Consider the following 23,115-nt stretch of genomic DNA (forward strand, 5'->3'; position numbering starts at 1 on the left):
GCACCTCACTGCTAGAAGCCTCATTCCCCACAACTCCAGCCACCTCACACTCTCTCCCAGACCCATTGAGGTGGACCTTCAGCCTCCTAATCTCCTCCTGGAGAAGCAAGACCTCCTCCTTCAACTCTCCAACCTCAATTTTTAAAACACTGCAGAAGCAAGCCATGCTTTGTAACCGTCCACGCTAATCCCCAAAGCAGCTCAGGGTCTGTGACCTCACGTGACGACTGACCACTGACCACTGACCAATTCATGTTTTACAATATAGATACACAATAAGTGTCTAGGGACTAAGACTGTTCAACAGCCTCTCACCATGCATAAGGGAGTTATCAACAGACCCCCGGCTACCTTCAAGAGGGAGCTGGACAGATACCTAGTCAATACCCGATTTGCCAGGCTGTGGTTCGTAAGTTGGACAACATGCGGCCAGCAGTAACAGCCTGGTTAATCAGGCCCTGATCCACCGAGAGGCCTGGTCAAGGGCTGGTTGAGAGGCAGGGGAGGGGGGAAGGGGAAAGGAGGGGACGGGAAGGGAGGGGGGAAGGGGAAAGGAGGGGATGGGAAGGGAGGGGAGGGGGTAGCTTGAACGTATTTAATCCGACAGGTCTGTGACCTCACGTGACGACTGAGGTGATGGGTGTCAGGGCAGACCCCTAATACAGTAATTATGACTACACCCAGACCTTAGTTCATACATGATGCACATCATCATGCACATGATCAACTCATCATGAGTATTACCTGGAGGTTATTCCGGGGATCAACGCCCCCGCGGCCCGGTCCACGACCAGGCCTCCCGATGGATCAGGGCCTGATCAACTAGGCTGTTACTGCTGGCCGCACGCAGTCCGACGTACGAGCCACAGCCCGGCTGATCCGGCACTGACTTTAGGTATCTGTCCAGCTCTCTCTTGAAGGCAGCCAGGGGTTTATTGGCAATTCCCCTAATGCTTGATGGGAGGCTGTTGAACAGTTTTGGGCCCCGGACACTTATGGTGTTTTCTCTTAGTGTACCAATGGCGCCCCTACTTTTTATTGGCGGCATTTTGCATCGCCTGCCCAGTCTTTTACTTTCGTAGGGAGTGATTTCTGTGTGCAGATTTGGGACCATTCCTTCCAAGATTTTCCAAGTGTAGATTATGATATATCTCTCCCTCCTGCGTTCCAACGAGTACAAGTCAAGTGCTTCCAAGCGTTCCCAGTAGTTAAGGTGCTTGACAGAACTTATACGTGCAGTAAAGGATCTCTGTACACTCTCTAGATCTGCGATTTCACCTGCTTTGTATGGAGATGTTAATGTACAGCAGTATTCCAGCCTAGAGAGAACAAGTGATTTGAAAAGGATCATCATGGGCTTGGCATCTCTCGTTTTGAAAGTTCTCATTATCCATCCTATCATTTTCTTTGCACGTGCGATCGTGGCACTGTTGTGATCCTTGAAAGTGAGATCCTCAGACATTACTACTCCCAGGTCCCTTACATTATTTTTCCGCTCTATTGTATGGCCGGAGTCAGTAGTATACTCTGTTCTAGTTATTATCTCCTCCAGTTTTCCATAACGGAGTAGTTGGAATTTGTCCTCATTGAACATCATATTGTTTACCGTTGCCCACTGGAAAACTTTGTTTATATCTTCTTGGAGGTTAACCGCGTCCTCAGCAGATGACAGCCTCATGCAGATCCTAGTATCATCCGCAAAGGATGATACGGTGCTGTGGTGTATATCTCTGTTTATGTCTGATATGAGGATAAGGAATAAGATGGGGGCGAGTACTGTGCCTTGTGGAACAGAGCTCTTCACTATGGCAGCCTCCGATTTAACTCTGTTGACCACTACTCTTTGTGTTCGATTTGTTAGGAAGTTGAAGATCCATCTCCCCACTTTCCCAGTTATTCCTTTAGCACGTATTTTATGGGCTATTACGCCATGATCGCATTTGTCAAATGCTTTTGCAAAGTCTGTGTATATTACATCTGCATTCTGATTTTCTTCCAGTGCATCCAAGGCCATGTCATAGTGATCCAGTAGTTGTGAGAGGCAGGAGCGACCTGCCCTGAACCCATGTTGCCCTGGATTGTGCAGATTTTGGGAATCCAGGTGATTTGCAATCCTGCTTCTTAGCACTCTTTCAAAGATTTTTATGATGTGGGACGTCAGAGCTATTGGTCTATAGTTCTTAGCTAATGCTTTGCTGCCACCTTTATGGAGCGGGGCTATATCCGTTGTTTTAAGTGACTGTGGAATTTCACCCATGTCCAAGCTCCTCCTCCATAGTGTACTTAGGGCACGCGAGAGGGGTTTCTTGCAGTTCTTAATGAAAACAGAGTTCCACGAGTCTGGGCCCGGGGCTGAGTGCATAGGCATGTTGTCAATGGCTTTTTCGAAATCTATCGGAGTTAGGGTAATGTCGGAAATCTGGCATACATTTATGGAGTTTTGAGGCTCATTCATGAAGAAATCATTTGGGTCGTCGATCCTCAGACCGATTAGTGGTTCACTAAACACAGAGTCGTACTGGGATTTCAATATTTCACTCATTTCCTTGTTGTCGTCTGTGTAAGTCCCATCCTGTCTGAGTAAGGGCCCGATACTAGATGTGGTATTTGCCTTGTTTTTGGCATATGAAAAGAAATATTTTGAATTTCTTTCAATTTCACTAATAGCTTTAAGCTCCTCCTGCCTCTCCTGGTTCCTGTAAGAGTCATTTAGCTTAAGTTCGATAGTTTCCACTTCCCTGGTCAGCGCCTCCTTTCGTGTATCAGATATTCTAGCACTCCTGAGGAGCTCAGTGACTCTTCGTCGTCTTCTGTAGAGGGAGCGTCTTTTTCTCTCCAGTTTACTCCTGCTCTTCTTCTTTCTTAGGGGAATATGCCTAGAACATGCTTCGGCTACCAGGAAGTTGATCCTTTCAAGGCACTGGTTTGGGTCCATGTCATTTAAGACATCTTCCCAACATGTTTCGTTTAGGACATGGTTTACCTGGTCCCAGTTGATGTTCTTGTTGTTGAAATTGTATTTTGTGAAGACACCTTCACAGGTACATGCATTCTGCTGTTCAGGACCCCTATGCATGTACGTCTGGACTTCGATTAGATTGTGATCGGAATTAGTTGTTTTTGATATTCTTATGTCTCTTATCAGGTCCTCATTATTTGTGAAGATAAGGTCAAGTGTGTTTTCTAGTCTTGTTGGCTCCACTATCTGCTGGCTTAAGGTGTGTTTTTCGCAGAGACTTAGTAGCTCATGTGTGTGTGACCTTTCATCTGCGCTACCTCCGGGGATTGTTTCAGCTATAACATTATTTGCTACATTTTTCCATTTTGTATGCCTTAGGTTGAAATCACCAAGCAGTAAGATGTTTGGGGATGGAGCTGGAAGGTTTTCCAAACAGTAATCGATTTTCAGTAGCTGTTCCTTGAACTGTTGGGAGGTTGTATCTGGTGGCTTGTATACAACCACAATGACTAGGTTTTGGTTCTCGATCTTTATTGATAGAACTTCAACTACCTCATTTGTGGTGTTCAGCAACTCCGTGCAGATAAGGGACTCTTTGACATACAGGCCAACCCCCCCTTGTTGCCTGTTTTTTCTGTCGCATCTAAAAAGGTTGTAACCACTTATCCATATTTCACTGTCAAAGTGATCTTTTGTGTGAGTCTCTGTGAAGGCTGCAAACATTGCATTAGACTCCACTAGAAGTCCACTGATAAAAGGTATTTTGTTGTTGGTGGATGGCTTAAGGCCCTGTATATTAGCAAATATGAACGAGGTTGTATTCTGTGTTTGTTGGGGGGATTTTGTTATTGGCATCAGTAGTTGTAATTCTGGAGGGCCATGGGTGGCCACTGGCTGCGCCTCCAGTCCAACAAGGCTCCAAGGTGGTGGACTATTTTTGTTATTTCCTTCCATTTTCTTTTTTCGTTTCCTGCCACTAAAAAATCACCTGGAGTTGGGTAGTCGTAGCTACTATTGTTTGTCCTGTGGGGTCTGTGCCTCCTGGTCCCTTTTAGATGGTATGCAGGGCACTCGATGTTGTAACACTGCTTCTGGAGGACCGAGGAGTGGCACATTTTTGGGTGAAAGAAAGTACAGGAAGAAGAGCGACACACTCCTTTAGACAGGAGGTCGCTACATTTTTTGGGATGGTCAAAGTTGCATGTCCCATTTTTTTCCCCTGTTATTCCATGCTTACAGATGCCCCAAGCATAATATTTGCACAAATTCACCTTTGGTTGAGAATTGTTGGGAGGTGTGTTGTCAATTTCTGCAGGTTCTGGGACTGCACTATAATCCTCAGTATCCAAGCCAGGGCCACCCCGTCCTGGATTCCATCTACTTTCCCCAGTAGAGGAAGGAGACTCCTCTCCAACATCTGTACTGTGGGCCACGGTCTTGTGCAATGATGGTTGTATATTTACTGTTTTTGTGGTGGTTTGGGTAGTGTCCCTAGGAGAGTCTGGGCTGGCAGTAAGGCTGGGGGCTGGGTCTGGGTCAGCACTGGGGCTGGGGGGTGGGGCTGGGGCTATGACTGTGATGGTTGCAGAAGAGTCTACTCCAGAGGAGGGCTCCTCTACTACATCTGTACTAGGGGATATGGCATTGGTAGCTGTGGAGGAGTCTTTAACTGAATCCAGATTTTCACAATGGCTGGGGGCTGGGTCTGGGTCAGCCCTAAGGCTGGGCACTGAACTAGCTGTTGTTTTTGTTTCCCGTGTTTTTTCTAGTGTGTATCTGCTTATTTTTGGGTCAGTTGTTGTAGACTGGGCATTCTCTGTGTTAGACTTTACTCCTCTCCTATCTTCCCATGCTCTATATATTCCAGGTAGACTATTCAATAGTTCCTCCTTTTTCTCGTGTTTATTGTTTATTAACCTCCTGAGTGCTTTCCTGATATCTATCCATAGTTCCACATCCCTGTTGCAGATCCAGAAACACCTATCTAGATAGATGTCATTTTTGGTTGCAGTGTTTATTCTTGCACAGGTAACATGATGTTTTGAAAAGCAAAGGTTGCATGTGATTCTAGATTGTTTCCCAAGAGCCTTTCCACATGTCCCACAGGTATACTGTACTGCCATCCTGCCTGTATCCTATTTGCAACTGGGTACCACAAGAGCTTGATCTTCACTTTACCTTTCAGCTCTGCACGCAGGTGTGGGTGTTATAGGTCAATACATGGGTATGTGGGATGTAATTAGCATGGAGACTTATTACCCATTAAAAACTTTTATGTTGTATAACATCATATATCATACATCCTACAGCATCTGATTCCTGTCATGATCACTGCTGTTTATCTTGTCCTGGACAGTTATATGTAGTGGTGGTGGCTGGGTTTCGGTGATGAAAGGTAGTTCGGTGGTCAGGAGAATGGGGTATGGGTGCCAGTAGGGGGGGTGAGGACCATCCCTTCTGGTTGGGGTGTCGGAGGGGGAGGGTGGCGAGAGGATTTGGTGGTGGTTTATCCTTTTCCACTATCCAGTCACTGCATGTTCACTGTTTCCCTGCACATCAATCAACTATCTCTTATTTTATTATTTCTACTATGGCTTAATACTTATCCAGTTTGTATCCCCACGTCTCCACTTTGCTTGGTTTGGTGATAAGTGGGTCCATGGTATGGGTACCAGCAGGGAGGGAACAACCCCCGCTGGTTGGGGTACGAAGGGGCGGGGGGAGAGGTGGGGGGATCAGTGGGGTGACCGTAAACTTGAGCAGTTTGTTCCCATATAATTACACCATAGCTTACACTAGCACTCGGTTTTAAAGGATTACTCTCATCCACAATTCAGTACACTATATCACTGCCTATTCAAATCCTTTTTCCTCGTTATAACACCTGTACGATAGTTTACATTTTTGCTGTAATCCACAGTTTCAGATCACTATATCACTGAACATCAATACCTCACCATTCGCTATATTCCTTATATGGTATGAGGAACAGTCCTTCAGTATAAAACACGACCCACTGTATGGTATCATCTGTAGGCCTACACACTGCTCTTCTCACTTTTATTAATAATAATATCTTATATTCTCCCGTGGTTTTAGCAATAATCCTTTTCCATTTCTTAACTTTTCTGCTCTCTGAGTTTATGCTAATCCCTGATCTTTATTTCCCCTCACTGATCTACGTTCACTACTAGTCACAAATCATTTCCTATATGGCACCTTCCACAACTACGCTAACTTCCCCCTACACTTCTAAGGAAAAGATTATTTCCTGTTTAGTAGAGGTAACGGTCGTATGCTCAATGGAATATAAATGGTTTTGTTGACTCTAATAATACAGTTCATCTTTGATAGTGAATTAAAAGAGGGAGAAATAAAAGCAAGATGAATATACAGTGAAATATGCTTAGATATACTCCGGGAATATTTAATCTGGCGTTTACGAGGTCATTGTAGTGGCTTACGTCCACATTACAAACATTCCTGGCATGACGCTAACGTAAACACCCGCCGCCTCGACCCCCCCTCTCCCCCTTCCCTCCTGTTCCTCAATCACAAAATCAAAGTGTTGAATGGTTTTTATTGGCACCTACCTCTCCCTCCCCCTCCCCCAAGACCCCGGAAGTATCCTTCCGGGGGTCAACGCGCCCTCGGCCCGGTCCCAGACCAGAAGGTACATTACTGAGTACAACAGTAAGCTACCCGCTCTACGTTTATACTCAAGACTTCACAACAAGACAAAGTGACAAATAGAAAATGAAAAAAAATGTGATGATATATAAATGCGAGAGAGATGGTCTGAGGGAAGAAGAGGAACGACTGTGTGAGAATTATCAAGGGAGAGGCAACCTGAAATTTAAATTACATCAGAGACCAAAACGAAACTGAAATTTCTCCTTCGCCTTTGATGTACCTTTGACGGGTTTCCAGGGTTTTCCTACTCCCGCAGCCCAGCCCTGGACCAGGCTTGTTTGGTGCTTGCCTGGTCAACCTGGTTGTTGCTGCTGGCCCACATATTTACGAAGGATCAGGTGACGAGGCTGGTGAAGAGAAGGATACAACTGATAATGACAGTGGAATGTGTGAACTCGACAAAATATTGAAAGAGGTATTCTGAGAACAGTAGTTAAGAAAATGGAATGACCTAGACGAAGAGTGGAAGAAAATTCCATGCACAGCTCCAAGACTAGGTACACCCTGGTAGGCAACTGTGTGTGAGGCGAGAGCCTCACACACTGGCACTGGACAAGCACCTAAAGTCAGTTCCTGATCAGCCGGGCTGTGGCTCGTACGTTGGTTTGCGTGCAGCCAGCAGCAACAGCCTGGCTGATCAGGCTCTGATCCACCAGGAGGCCTGGTCACAGACCGGGCCGCGGGGGCGTTGACCCCCGGAACTCTCTCCAGGTAAACAGTGTCCGTGGTTCAATCCTCGGCAAGGGTGGAAACACTGGGCGTGTTTCCTTACACCTGCTGTCCCGGTTCAAACATCAAGCAAGTAGGTACCTGGGCGTTAGTCAACTGGTGTGGGTGGCATCCTCATGATGACGCACTGCCTTTCTTGGGTTATCCTAGGTGGCTAACCCTCCGGGGTTAAAAATCCGAACAAAATCTTACAACAGACCTCACGATGCAGTAACCCAGTAGACAGATAAGGAGACAGAGGTCAGGAGCAAAATGTAACCCCCACACAACTCATAGTTTACCAACCAACAAACTCCCACTAACCACGCCCCCACCCACCACGCCACCAACCACGCCCCCACCCACCACGCCACCAACCACGCCCCCAACCACCCACAACGCCCCCGCCTACCCGCCACGCCACCCACCCACCATGCCCCCACCCATCACTCCAACACCCACCCACCACGCCAACACCCACCCACCACGCCCCACCCACCCACCACGCCCCCACCCACCCACCACGCCACCAACCACTCACCACGCCACCAACCACCCACCCACACACCACGCCCCCACCCACCCACCACCCACCCACCCACCCACCACGCCACCAACCACCCACCCACCCACCACGCCCCCACCCACCCACCACCCACCCACCCACCCACCACGCCCCCAACCACCCACCCACCACGCCCCCACCCACCCACCACCCACCCACCACGCCACGAACCACCCACCACCCACCCATCACGCTCCCACCCACCCACCCACCACGCCACCAACCACCCACCACGCCACCAACCACCCACCACGCCCCCCACCCACCCACCTCCCACCCACCCACCACGCCCCCACCCACCCACCCACCACGCCACCAACCACCCACCCACCCACCCACCCACCACGCCCCCACCCACCACGAACCACCCACCCACCCACCACCCACCCACCCACCCACCACGCCCCCCCCACCCACCCACCCACCCACCCACCAACCACCCACCACACCTGACATCATATTTTTCTATGTCATAATATTTCCTCAAAACGTCACATCACCGCTGTGGTCTTACACATTGCTAGTGACGTCACATCCCGCTCTAGCGTTACCCGCCCATAACACACGCCCACACGCCCAACGACGCCCTCGTCTTTGATTAACTCAGGGATCTGTTTATAGCTAAACTTAATACAAAAACTCGCCCTCCTTCCTTACTAAGACGCTACTACCACAACTGCTGCTGCTGCTGCTACTGCTGCCTCATGCTGCTACTGCTGCTACTGCTGCCTCATGCTGCTACTGGTGTTACTGCTGCCTCATGCTGCTGCTGCTGCTACTGCTGCCTCATGCTGCTGCTGCTGCTACTGCTGCCTCATGCTGCTGCTGCTGCTACTGCTGCCTCATGCTGCTACTGGTGTTACTGCTGCCTCATGCTGCTACTGGTGCTACTGCTGCCTCATGCTGCTACTGGTGCTACTGCTGCCTCATGCTGCTACTGGTGTTACTGCTGCCTCATGCTGCTACTGGTGCTACTGCTGCCTCATGCTGCTACTGGTGCTACTGCTGCCTCATGCTGCTACTGGTGATACTGCTGCCTCATGCTGCTACTGGTGCTACTGCTGCCTCATGCTGCTACTGGTGCTGCCTCATGCTGCTACTGGTGCCTCATGCTGCTACTGGTGCTACTGCTGCCTCATGCTGCTACTGGTGTTACTGCTGCCTCATGCTGCTACTGCTGCCTCATGCTGCTACTGGTGCTACTGCTGCCTCATGCTGCTACTGGTGCTACTGCTGCCTCATGCTGCTACTGGTGCTACTGCTGCCTCATGCTGCTACTGGTGCTACTGCTGCCTCATGCTGCTACTGGTGCTACTGCTGCCTCATGCTGCTACTGGTGCTACTGCTGCCTCATGCTGCTACTGGTGCTACTGCTGCCTCATGCTGCTACTGGTGCTACTGCTGCCTCATGCTGCTACTGGTGCTACTGCTGCCTCATGCTGCTACTGCTGCTACTGCTGCCTCATGCTGCTACTGGTGTTACTGCTGCCTCATGCTGCTACTGGTGTTACTGCTGCCTCATGCTGCTACTGGTGTTACTGCTGCCTCATGCTGCTACTGGTGCTACTGCTGCCTCATGCTGCTACTGGTGCTACTGCTGCCTCATGCTGCTACTGGTGCTACTGCTGCCTCATGCTGCTACTGGTGCTACTGCTGCCTCATGCTGCTACTGGTGCTACTGCTGCCTCATGCTGCTACTGGTGCTACTGCTGCCTCATGCTGCTACTGGTGCTACTGCTGCCTCATGCTGCTACTGGTGCTACTGCTGCCTCATGCTGCTACTGGTGCTACTGCTGCCTCATGCTGCTACTGGTGCTACTGCTGCCTCATGCTGCTACTGGTGCTACTGCTGCCTCATGCTGCTACTGGTGCTACTGCTGCCTCATGCTGCTACTGGTGTTACTGCTGCCTCATGCTGCTGCTGCTGCTACTGCTGCCTCATGCTGCTACTGGTGCTACTGCTGCCTCATGCTGCTACTGGTGCTACTGCTGCCTCATGCTGCTACTGGTGCTACTGCTGCCTCATGCTGCTACTGGTGCTACTGCTGCCTCATGCTGCTACTGGTGCTACTGCTGCCTCATGCTGCTACTGGTGCTACTGCTGCCTCATGCTGCTACTGGTGTTACTGCTGCCTCATGCTGCTACTGGTGTTACTGCTGCCTCATGCTGCTACTGGTGCTACTGCTGCCTCATGCTGCTACTGGTGCTACTGCTGCCTCATGCTGCTACTGGTGCTACTGCTGCCTCATGCTGCTACTGGTGCTACTGCTGCCTCATGCTGCTACTGGTGTTACTGCTGCCTCATGCTGCTACTGGTGCTACTGCTGCCTCATGCTGCTACTGGTGCTACTGCTGCCTCATGCTGCTACTGGTGTTACTGCTGCCTCATGCTGCTACTGGTGTTACTGCTGCCTCATGCTGCTACTGGTGCTACTGCTGCCTCATGCTGCTACTGGTGCTACTGCTGCCTCATGCTGCTACTGGTGCTACTGCTGCCTCATGCTGCTGCTGCTGCTACTGCTGCCTCATGCTGCTACTGGTGTTACTGCTGCCTCATGCTGCTACTGGTGCTACTGCTGCCTCATGCTGCTACTGGTGCTACTGCTGCCTCATGCTGCTACTGGTGTTACTGCTGCCTCATGCTGCTACTGGTGCTACTGCTGCCTCATGCTGCTACTGGTGCTACTGCTGCCTCATGCTGCTACTGGTGTTACTGCTGCCTCATGCTGCTACTGGTGTTACTGCTGCCTCATGCTGCTACTGGTGCTACTGCTGCCTCATGCTGCTACTGGTGCTACTGCTGCCTCATGCTGCTACTGGTGTTACTGCTGCCTCATGCTGCTACTGGTGCTACTGCTGCCTCATGCTGCTACTGGTGCTACTGCTGCCTCATGCTGCTACTGGTGCTACTGCTGCCTCATGCTGCTACTGGTGCTACTGCTGCCTCATGCTGCTACTGGTGCTACTGCTGCCTCATGCTGCTACTGGTGCTACTGCTGCCTCATGCTGCTACTGGTGTTACTGCTGCCTCATGCTGCTACTGGTGCTACTGCTGCCTCATGCTGCTACTGGTGCTACTGCTGCCTCATGCTGCTACTGGTGCTACTGCTGCCTCATGCTGCTACTGGTGCTACTGCTGCCTCATGCTGCTACTGGTGCTACTGCTGCCTCATGCTGCTACTGGTGTTACTGCTGCCTCATGCTGCTACTGCTGCCTCATTCTGTTACTGCTATTAGCAGTAAACTTATCAGGTATACTGTGTACAATACACTGCTGTGGTTGTAGGTTACTAATCATTTTTTTCCAAATACCTTTCACACTCTGATTTACAATATGTGAGTTATATATTAATGTAAATGAGTTTATTATCTTCATTCCTGTTTCTTCTGTTTTAATGTTCTATTTCCTGCCCAATCTATTTGACGTTGTCTTCCTGAAGCAGTGAGTGCACTCACACAGGTAGCGTGGCCGAGTGGTCTAAGGCGCTGGATTTAGGCTCCAGTCTCTAAGGAGGCGTGGGTTCGAATCCCACCGCTGCCACAATATTTATTGCCACCTGTGATGACTTGGCAGCCGTCACCAGCAACAGTTGATACCCTGGGCATCCTTGCTCTGTAACCAGTCTTCACACAGCACCTGAACAACATGCCTCTGGCACTCACTCTAAATCACTTCCTACTTCCATCCTCTAGAGGAAATGCAACTTTTCTTACTGACGACAAGAAGATATCGGATATAAATAACAAAAAGGCACAATACCGTGACTGGAACAATACACAAATAACCCGCACATAAAAGAGAGAAGCTTACGACGACGTTTCGGTCCGACTTGGACCATTGACAAAGTCACACTGTGTGTGTGTAGATATCGGATATACCTTTGATGAATAAAAAGGCACAATACCGCGACTGGAACACTAGACAACTAGCCCGAACATAAGCAGTAACAGCCTCGTTAATCAGGCCCTGATCCACCGGGAAGCCTGGTCATGGACCGGGCCGCGGGGGCGTTGATCCCCGAAATACCCTCCGAGTAGACTCTAGGTAGATAAGAGACAAACTTATGTGCGGATTATTTAACGAGTCGACAGTTTTTGTACACCGGAAGCTCGGTCTTGGGCCAGGATATAGGAAAACACTAGTTTCATAACAGACTTGTGGACGAGTGGAACGAACTGCCGAGTAGCGTCACTAAGGAGAACTTTGGGTAACTTTAAAAAATAGTTTAGACAGGTACATGAGTGAGTGTGAGCTAGACCTGCCTAGCATGGGTTAATAAGGCTGCTGCAGTGTCCCCCTATATTCTTAAGAGAGAGGAAAAAAACTCACATTAACAAACGCTGTGATATGACCTTTAAATATTTTTTCGTCTCCAGTTAAAAACACTGGTAGGCGAGGCCACGGCGCCTCCATAATGCCCACATAAAATTCTACCATCCACACCCGTAAAATCATTGGCAGCATATCAACACTGTGCAGGTTACAAGAACGACAACAATGGTGTGTCGTGGTGAAGGCCGCTCCGCCATGGCTCCATAATCACTAATCTACACCACCATAAATCCGCTCCAGAATTTATTGCCCCCCAAAAAATCATATGTTCCAGACCAGAACAAATTGTTGAAGCGCTCACTAGATGTCAGTAATAACAAGACCCACCTCCTCTCTGATGTAGGAACATAACACTCCCTCCATCTCCCCTCTGATGTAGGAACATAACACTCCCTCCACCTCCCCTCTGATGGAGGAACATAACACTCCCTCCACCTCCCCTCTGATGTAGGAACATAACACTCCCTCCATCTCCCCTCTGATGGAGGAACATAACATCTCCCCTCTGATGTAGGAACATAACACTCCCTCCACCTCCCCTCTGATGGAGGAACATAACACTCCCTCCACCTCCTCTCTGATGTAGGAACATAACACCTCCTCTGATCATAACATCTCCCCTCTGATGTAGGAACATAACACTCCCTCCACCTCCCCTCTGATGTAGGAACATAACACTCCCTCCACCTCCCCTCTGATGTAGGAACATAACCCTCCCTCCACCTCCTCTCTGATGTAGGAACATAACACTCCCTCCACCTCCCCTCTGATGTAGGAACATAACACTCCCTCCACCTCCCCTCTGATGTAGGAACATAACACTCCCTCCACCTCCTCTCTGATGTAGGAACATAACCCTCCCTCCACCTCCCCTCTGATGTAGGAACATAACACTCCCTCCACCTCCCCTCTGATGTAGGAACATAACACTCCCTCCACCTCCCCTCTGATGTAGGAACATAACACTCCCTCCACCTCCTCTCTGATGTAGGAACATAACACTCCCTCCACCTCCCCTCTGATGTAGGAACATAACACTCCCTCCACCTCCTCTCTGATGTAGGAACATAACCCTCCCTCCACCTCCTCTCTGATGTAGGAACATAACACTCCCTCCACCTCCCCTCTGATGTAGGAACATAACACTCCCTCCACCTCCCCTCTGATGTAGGAACATAACACTCCCTCCACCTCCCCTCTGATGGAGGAACATAACACTCCCTCCACCTCCCCTCTGATGTAGGAACATAACACTCCCTCCACCTCCCCTCTGATGTAGGAACATAACACTCCCTCCACCTCCCCTCTGATGTAGGAACATAACACTCCCTCCACCTCCCCTCTGATGTAGGAACATAACCCTCCCTCCACCTCCACCCCTCTCTGATGTAGGAACATAACACTCCCTCCACCTCCCTCTCTGATGTAGGAACATAACACTCCCTCCACCTCCCCTCTGATGTAGGAACATAACACTCCCTCCACCTCCCCTCTGATGTAGGAACATAACACTCCCTCCACCTCCCCTCTGATGTAGGAACATAACACTCCCTCCACCTCCCCTCTGATGTAGGAACATAACACTCCCTCCACCTCCCCTCTGATGTAGGAACATAACAACCTCCTCTCTGATGGAGGAACATAACACTCTCCTCCACCTCCTCTCTGATGTAGGATGATAGGAACATAACACTCCCTCCACCTCCCCTCTGATGTAGGAACATAACACTCCCTCCACCTCCCCTCTGATGGAGGAACATAACACTCCCTCCACCTCCACTCTGATGTAGGAACATAACACTCCCTCCACCTCCACGCTGATGTAGGAACATAACACTCCCTCCATCTCCCCTCTGATGGAGGAACATAACACTCCCTCCACCTCCCCTCTGATGTAGGAACATAACACTCCTCTCCACCTCCCCTCTGATGTAGGAACATAACACTCCCTCCACCTCCCCTCTGATGGAGGAACATAACACTCCCTCCACCTCCCCTCTGATGTAGGAACATAACACTCCCTCCACCTCCCCTCTGATGTAGGAACATAACACTCCCTCCACCTCCCCTCTGATGTAGGAACATAACACTCCCTCCACCTCCTCTCTGATGTAGGAACATAACACTCCCTCCACCTCCTCTCTGATGTAGGAATATAACACTCCCTCCACCTCCTCTCTGATGGAGGAACATAACACTCCCTCCACCTCCCCTCTGATGGAGGAACATAACACTCCCTCCACCTCCTCTCTGATGTAGGAACATAACACTCCCTCCACCTCCTCTCTGATGTAGGAATATAACACTCCCTCCACCTCCTCTCTGATGGAGGAACCTAACACTCCCTCCACCTCCCCTCTGATGGAGGAACATAACACTCCCTCCACCTCCTCTCTGATGGAGGAACATAACACTCCCTCCACCTCCTCTCTGATGTAGGAATATAACACTCCCTCCACCTCCTCTCTGATGTAGGAACATAACACTCCCTCCACCTCCTCTCTGATGGAGGAACATAACACTCCCTCCACCTCCTCTCTGATGTAGGAACATAACACTCCCTCCACCTCCTCTCTGATGTAGGAACATAACACTCCCTCCACCTCCTCTCTGATGTAGGAACATAACACTCCCTCCACCTCCTCTCTGATGTAGGAATATAACACTCCCTCCACCTCCTCTCTGATGGAGGAACATAACCCTCCCTCCACCTCTCTGATGGAGGAACATAACACTCCCTCCACCTCCTCTCTGATGTAGGAACATAACACTCCCTCCACCTCCTCTCTGATGTAGGAATATAACACTCCCTCCACCTCTCTGATGTAGGAACATAACCCTCCCTCCACCTCTCTGATGTAGGAACATAACACTCCCTCCACCTCCTCTCTGATGTAGGAACATAACACTCCCTCCACCTCTCTGATGTAGGAACATAACCCTCCCTCCACCTCTCTGATGTAGGAACATAACACTCCCTCCACCTCCTCTCTGATGTAGGAACATAACCCTCCCTCCACCTCTCTGATGGAGGAACATAACACTCCCTCCACCTCCTCTCTGATGTAGGAACATAACACTCCCTCCACCTCCTCTCTGATGTAGGAACATAACCCTCCCTCCACCTCCTCTCTGATGGAGGAACATAACACTCCCTCCACCTCCCCTCTGATGGAGGAACATAACCCTCCCTCCACCTCTCTGATGGAGGAACATAACACTCCCTCCACCTCCTCTCTGATGTAGGAACATAACACTCCCTCCACCTCCTCTCTGATGTAGGAACATAACCCTCCCTCCACCTCTCTGATGGAGGAACATAACACTCCCTCCACCTCCTCTCTGATGTAGGAACATAACCCTCCCTCCACCTCTCTGATGGAGGAACATAACACTCCCTCCACCTCCTCTCTGATGTAGGAACATAACACTCCCTCCACCTCCTCTCTGATGTAGGAACATAACCCTCCCTCCACCTCTCTGATGTAGGAACATAACACTCCCTCCACCTCCTCTCTGATGTAGGAACATAACCCTCCCTCCACCTCTCTGATGGAGGAACATAACACTCCCTCCACCTCCCCTCTGATGTAGGAACATAACCCTCCCTCCACCTCTCTGATGGAGGAACATAACACTCCCTCCACCTCCCCTCTGATGTAGGAACATAACCCTCCCTCCACCTCCCCTCTGATGGAGGAACATAACACTCCCTCCACCTCCCCTCTGAGGGAGGAACATAACACTCCCTCCACCTCCCCTCTGATGGAGGAACATAACCCTCCCTCCACCTCCATTCTGATGGAGGAACATAACCCTCCCTCCACCTCCCCTCTGATGGAGGAGCATAACACTCCCTCCTCCCCTCTGATGGAGGAACATAACACTCCCTCCACCTCCATTCTGATGGAGGAACATAAACCTCCCTCCACCTCCACTCTGATGGAGGAGCATAACACTCCCTCCTCCCCTCTGATGGAGGAACATAACACTCCCTCCACCTCCCCTCTGATGGAGGAACATAACACTCCCTCCACCTCCCCTCTGATGGAGGAACATAACCCTCCCTCCACCTCCCCTCTGATGGAGGAACATAACACTCCCTCCACCTCCCCTCTGATGGAGGAACATAACACTCCCTCCACCTCCCCTCTGATGGAGGAACATAACACTCCCTCCACCTCCCCTCTGATGGAGGAACATAACACTCCCTCCACCTCCCCTCTGATGTAGGAACATAACACTCCCTCCACCTCCCCTCTGATGGAGGAACATAACACTCCCTCCACCTCCCCTCTGATGGAGGAACATAACCCTCCCTCCACCTCCCCTCTGAGGGAGGAACATAACACTCCCTCCACCTCCCCTCTGATGGAGGAACATAACCCTCCCTCCACCTCCATTCTGATGGAGGAACATAACCCTCCCTCCACCTCCCCTCTGATGGAGGAACATAAACCTCCCTCCACCTCCACTCTGATGGAGGAGCATAACACTCTCTCCTCCCCTCTGATGGAGGAACATAACACTCCCTCCACCTCCCCTCTGATGGAGGAACATAACACTCCCTCCACCTCCCCGCTGATGGAGGAACATAACACTCCCTCCACCTTCCCTCTGATGGAGGAACATAACACTCCCTCCACCTCCCCTCTGATGGAGGAACATAACCCTCCCTCCACCTCCCCTTTGTTGGAGGAACATAACACTCCCTCCACCTCCCCTCTGATGGAGGAACATAACACTCCCTCCACCTCCCCTCTGATGGAGGAACATAACACTCCCTCCACCTCCCCTCTGATGGAGGAACATAACACTCCCTCCACCTCCCCTCTGATGGAGGAATATAACACTCCCTCTCTGACTTTCAAGGATCACAACAGTGCCACGATCGCACGTGCAAAGAAAATGATAGGATGGATAATGAGAACTTTCAAAACGAGAGATGCCAAGCCCATGATGATCCTTTTCAAATCACTTGTTCTCTCTAGGCTGGAATACTGCTGTACATTAACATCTCCATTCAAAGCAGGTGAAATCGCAGATCTAGAGAGTGTACAGAGATCCTTTACTGCACGTATAAGTTCTGTCAAGCACCTTAACTACTGGGAACGCTTGGAAGCACTCGACTTGTACTCGTTGGAACGCACGAGGGAGAGATATATCATAATCTACACTTGGAAAATCTTGGAAGGAATGGTTCCAAATCTGCACACAGAAATCACTCCCTACGAAAGTAAAAGACTGGGCAGGCGATGCAAAATGCCCCCAATAAAAAGTAGGGGCGCCATTGGTACACTAAGGGAAAACACCATAAGTGTCCGGGGCCCAAAACTGTTTAACAGCCTCCCATCAAGCATTAGGGGAATTGCCAAAGTCAGTGCCGGATCAGCCGGGCTGTGGCTCGTACGTTGGACTGCGTGCGGCCAGCAGTAACAGCCTAGTTGATCAGGCCCTGATCCATCGGGAGGCCTGGTCATGGACCGGGCCGCGGGGGCGTTGATCCCCGGAATAACCTCCAGGTAACCTCCACCTCCCCTCTGATGGAGGAGCATAACACTCCCTCCACCTCCCCTCTGATGGAGGAACATAACACTCCCTTCAAAGTCTATCGGAGTTAGGGTAATGTAGGAAATCTGGCATACACTGATGGAGTTCTGAGGCTCATTCATGAAGAAATCATTTGGATCGTCGATCCTCAGACTGATTAGTGGCTCACTAAACACAGAGTCATACTGGGATTTCAGTATTTCACTCATTTCCTTGTTGCCATCTGTGTAAGTTCCATCTTGTCTTAGTAAGAGCCGATACTAGATGTGGTATTTGCCTTGTTTTTGGCATATGAAAAGAAATATTTCGAATTTCTTTCAATTTCACTAATAGCTTTAAGCTTCTCCTGTCTCTCCTGGTTCATGTAAGAGTCATTTAACTGAAGTTCGATAGTTTCCACTTCCCTGGTCATCGCCTCCTTCCGTGTATCAGATATTCTAGCGTTCCTGAGGAGCCGTGATTCTTCGTTGTCTTTTGTAGAGGGAGCGTCTTTCTCCAGTTTACTCCTGCACTTCCTTTTTCTTAGGGGAATATGCCTAGAACATGCTTCAGCTGCCAGGAAGTTGATCCTTCCAAGGCACTGGTTTGGATCCATGTTATTTAAGATATCTTCCCAACATGTTTCGTTTAGGACATGGTTTACTTGGTCCCAGTTGATGTTTTTGTTGTTGAAGTTGTATTTTGTGAAGACACTTTGACAGGTACATGCATTCTGCTGATCAGGACCCCTGTACATGTAAGTCTGGACTTCGATTAGATTGTGATCGAAATTAGTTGTTATTTATATTGTTATGTCTCTTACCAGGTCTTCATTATTTGTGAAGATAAGGTCAAGTGTGTTTCCTAGTCTTGTTGGCTCCATTATCTGCTGGCTTAAGGTGTGTTTATCACAGAGACTTAGTAGTTCATGTGTGTGTGACCTTTCGTCTGCGCTACCTCCAGGGATTGTTTCAGCTATAAGATTATTCGCTACATTCTTCCATTTTGTATGCCTTAGGTTGAAATCGCCAAGCAGTAAGATGTTTGGGGATGGAGCTGGAAGGCTTTCCAGACAGTAATCAATTTTCAGTAGCTGGGAGGTTGCATCTGGTGGCTTATATACAACCACGATGACTAGGTTTTGGTTCTCAATCTTTACTGATAGGACTTCAACTACATCATTTGTGGTGTTCAGCAACTCAGTGCAGATGAGGGACTCTTTGACATACAGGCCAACCCCCCCCCTTGTTGCCTGTTCATTCTGTCGCATCTAAAGAGGTTGTAACCACTTATCTATATTTCACTGTCAAAGTGATCTTCTGTGTGAGTCTCTGTGAAGGCTGCAAACATTGCATTAGACTCCTCTAGAAGTCCACTTATAAAAGGTATTTTGTTGATGGATGGCTTAAGGTCCTGTATATTAGCAAATATAAACAAGGTTGTACTCTGTGTTTGTTGGGGGGGATTTTGCTATTGGCATCAGTAGTTGTAATTCTGGAGGGCCATAGGTGGCCACTGGCTGCGCCTCCAGTCCAACAAGGCTCCAAGGTGGTGGACTATTTTTGCTATTTCCTTCCATTTTCTTTTTCCGTTTCCTGCCACTAAAAAATCACTTGGAGATACTATTGTTTGTCTTGTGGGGTCTGTGTCTCCTGGTCTCTTTTAGATGGTATGCAGGGCAGTTGATGTTGTAACACTGCTTTTAGAGGACCGAGGAGTGGCCCCTGAGGGGTCCTTGGGGCAGGTGAAAGATCTAGGGGTTCCCGGAGCAAGTACTAGACCTGGGGGGTCTCTGGGGCATGTACTGGACATGAGGGTCCTGAGGCAGGTGGTTGACCTGGAGCAAGTGCTGGATCTGGGATCCCTGGGGCACGTACTGGATCTGGGATCCCTGGGGCAGGTACTGGATCTGGGATCCCTGGGGCAGGTACTGAACCTGGGATCCCTGGGGCAGGTACTGAACTTAGGGCAAGTACTTGACTTGGAATCCCAGGGGCAGGTACTGGATCTGGGGGTCTCTGGGGAATGTACTGGACATGAGGGTCCTGGGGCAGGTGGTTGACCTGGAGCAAGTGCTGGATCTGGGATCCCTGGGGCAGGTACTGGATCTGGGATCCCTGGGGCAGGTACTGGACCTGGGATCCCTGGGGCAGGTACTGAACTTAGGGCAAGTACTTGACTGGAATCCCAGGGGCAGGTACTGGATCTGGGGGTCTATGGGGCAGGTGCTGGATCTGGGGGTCCCTGGGGCAGATGATGGATCTGGGGGTCCCTGGAGCTAGTACTAGACCTGGGGTCCCTGTACTTGACCTGGAATCCCTTGGGCAGGTACTGAATCTGGGGGATCCCTGGGGCAGGAATTGGAACTGAGAATCCCTGAGAATCCCCTACTGGACGTAGGGGTCCCTGGGACAGGTGCTGGATCTGGGGAATCCCTGGGTCAGGTACTGGACCTTAGGATCCATGAGTCAGGTACTGGATCTTAGGATCCATGGGTCAGGTACTGGACCTTAGGATCCCTGGGTCAGGTACTGGACCTTAGGATCCCTGGGGCAGGTACTGGACTTCAGGATCCCTGGGGCAGGTAGTGGACTTTAGGATCCCTGGGGCAGGTACTGGACTTTAGGATCCCTGGGGCAGGTACTGGACCTTAGAATCCCTGGGGGAGGTAGACCTGAGGAACCCTGTGATATTTACCCAACAACTTCACCCCCCTCCTTCCCTGACCCTGAGCCGCCGGAAGTCACGTGTTGCCACATATTTTGGGGTGACGAGGAAAGGGGATAGGGAAGGGCAAGGTGGTGATAGAAGTGGGAATAGGAGGGGGAAAGAAGAGGGTAATGGGACGAGGAGAGAGAAGAGAACTGGCGATATGTACAACGATACCTTGCACCCAACACCTGAGCACCTCCAGCAGGTACTGGAGTTCCTCACACGGGAGTGGACTGTTTGCTTCCACAGTCAAGGATGTACTAACAGATCCCTGGCTGTCCCTCCCCTGATAAGCCGGGCTGTGGTGCCCACGTTGGACTTGGTATTTTAAACCAATTATTTCCACGTTGGACTTCTTGTGACTAGTATCAGAAACTTGGTTATCAGGTTATCCACCGGGAAGCCTAGTCTGGGACCGGGCCTCGGGGGCGCTGATCCTCGCAACACACTCCAGGTAGCCAAGATAGAAGAGTCCAGCAAGTACTGGAGTTTCTTATACAGTAATGGAACGTTGTTTACACAGGATATAATATTCTTACACATTTTCCCAACTGGATGTGACCCACAACATTGACCTAACACACAGGTACCTATTTTTACTATTAGGTGGGCAGGGGCTTCAAGGGTATAAGGAAACCTGTCTACAGGTTTCTACGTTCCAGGGAAGCCTCAAGACTACGATTGTGAGTCGAACATTCTCAGCTCTCAGCAGCACAAGTAAAAGATAGGTGGGGGGGGGTAGGAGGGGGTTCAGAGGTGGGGAAAAGATCTTCATCAGTGAAAAAGTCTATCTTGAGGTCCAGTGATGGCTGGTGGAAGTGTTCAGTGAATGGTAACTTGTGAGGGCGTGGTTAGTGGGCAGTGTGTGGGCGTGGTTAGTGGGCAGAGTGTGGGCGTGGTTAGTGGGCAGTGTGTGTGCGGTGTGGTGTGTGAATGGTGGGTAGTGAAGTGAGGGAGGTGATGTGAGGGAACGTACCCCCCACACTATACACGCCCTCACGTCTCGTGCATGACCCCGTCATGACGGTCCTGGACGACCAGGAAGCAATCATATGTGTGTACTCACCTATATATGACTGCAGGGGTCGGGTCACAGTATATATATATATATATTTTATTATTATCACACTGGCCGATTCCCACCAAGGCAGGGTGGCCCGAAAAAGAAAAACTTTCACCATCATTCACTCCATCACTGTCTTGCCAGAAGGGTGCTTTACACTACAGTTTTTAAACTGCAACATTAACACCCCTCCTTCAGAGTGCAGGCACTGTACTTCCCATCTCCAGGACTCAAGTCCGGCCTGCCGGTTTCCCTGAATCCCTTCATAAATGTTACTTTGCTCACACTCCAACAGCACGTCAAGTATTAAAAACCATTTGTCTCCATTCACTCCTATCAAACACGCTCATGCATGCCTGCTGGAAGTCCAAGCCCCTCGCACACAAAACCTCCTTTACCCCCTCCCTCCAACCTTTCCTAGGCCGACCCCTACCCCGCCTTCCTTCCACTACAGACTGATACACTCTTGAAGTCCACTCATTCTGTCCCTTCTGCTCATCACCTTCTTTTTGTTATCTCTACATGTCTTCGCACACCCACAAATTCATCCACCAATCTCTGCAACCCTTCAGAATCTCAGCACCTCTGTGACAACAGATTCTTTATCTTTTAACTTTTGCCAAGACCCTCGTAATCCCGCACTTGTCTCCTACCTGGGAAAAAACTTACTCTAAAACTACGTAAAAACTCTTCACTCTGCATTATATTCACACCCCACATCCATTGCATATATATATATATATATATATATATATATATATATATATATATATATATATATATATATATATATATATATATATGTCGTGCCGAATAGGCAGAACTTGCGATCTTGGCTTAAATAGCAACGCTCATCTTGCCATATAGGACAAGTGAAAATTTGTGTATGCAATAATATCGCCAAAATCATTCTGAACCTAACGAAAAAAATATATTTGATTGTGTTTGTTTAGTATTAAATTATTGTAAACGTATTTAAAATATATTTAGTTGGGTTAGGCTAAAATAAATTGTTCTTGTTATAATAAGGTTAGGTAAGTTTTCTAAGATTCTTTTGGTGCAAAATTAAAATTTTTTACATTAACATTAATGAAAAAAATATATCTTTAAACGTATAAGAGAAAATTTCAGAAAGGACTTAATTTTAAATGAGTTCTTGCTAATTGACCAGTTTTACATATTCGGCACGACATATATATATATATATATATATATATATATATATATATATATATATATATATATATATTTATATATATATATATATATATATATATATATATATATATATATATATATATATATATCGTGGAGGATAGGTAAAACTGGTCAGTTAGCAAGAACTCATTTTAAATCAAGCCTTTCTAAAAAAATTTTCTTTTATACGTTTAAAGATATATTTTTTCATTTATGTTAATGTAAAAATTCATAACTTTGTACCAAAAGAATCTTAGAAAACTTACATAACCTTATTATAAGAAGCACAATTTAATTTAGCCTAATCCAACTAAATATATTTCAGATAAGTTTACAATAATTTAATAATAAACAA

At 48.9% G+C, this 23,115-nt stretch overlaps 1 protein-coding gene and 1 non-coding gene across 2 annotated transcripts in view; both read left to right on the top strand.

Annotated features, from left to right (window-relative positions):
• The window catches only part of LOC128685785 (integrin alpha-PS2), a gene marked incomplete in the record, with an annotated part of 489,877 nt that overhangs the window by 301,972 nt on the left and 164,790 nt on the right, over nucleotides 1-23,115 (top strand).
• TRNAL-UAG (transfer RNA leucine (anticodon UAG)) lies at nucleotides 11,386-11,467 on the top strand. The gene has a single exon. It is a non-coding gene; the product is annotated as a tRNA-Leu (tRNA).

Source organism: Cherax quadricarinatus, chromosome 1 (genome assembly GCF_038502225.1).
Source record: "Cherax quadricarinatus isolate ZL_2023a chromosome 1, ASM3850222v1, whole genome shotgun sequence".
Classification (NCBI taxonomy): Eukaryota; Metazoa; Arthropoda; class Malacostraca; order Decapoda; family Parastacidae; genus Cherax; species Cherax quadricarinatus.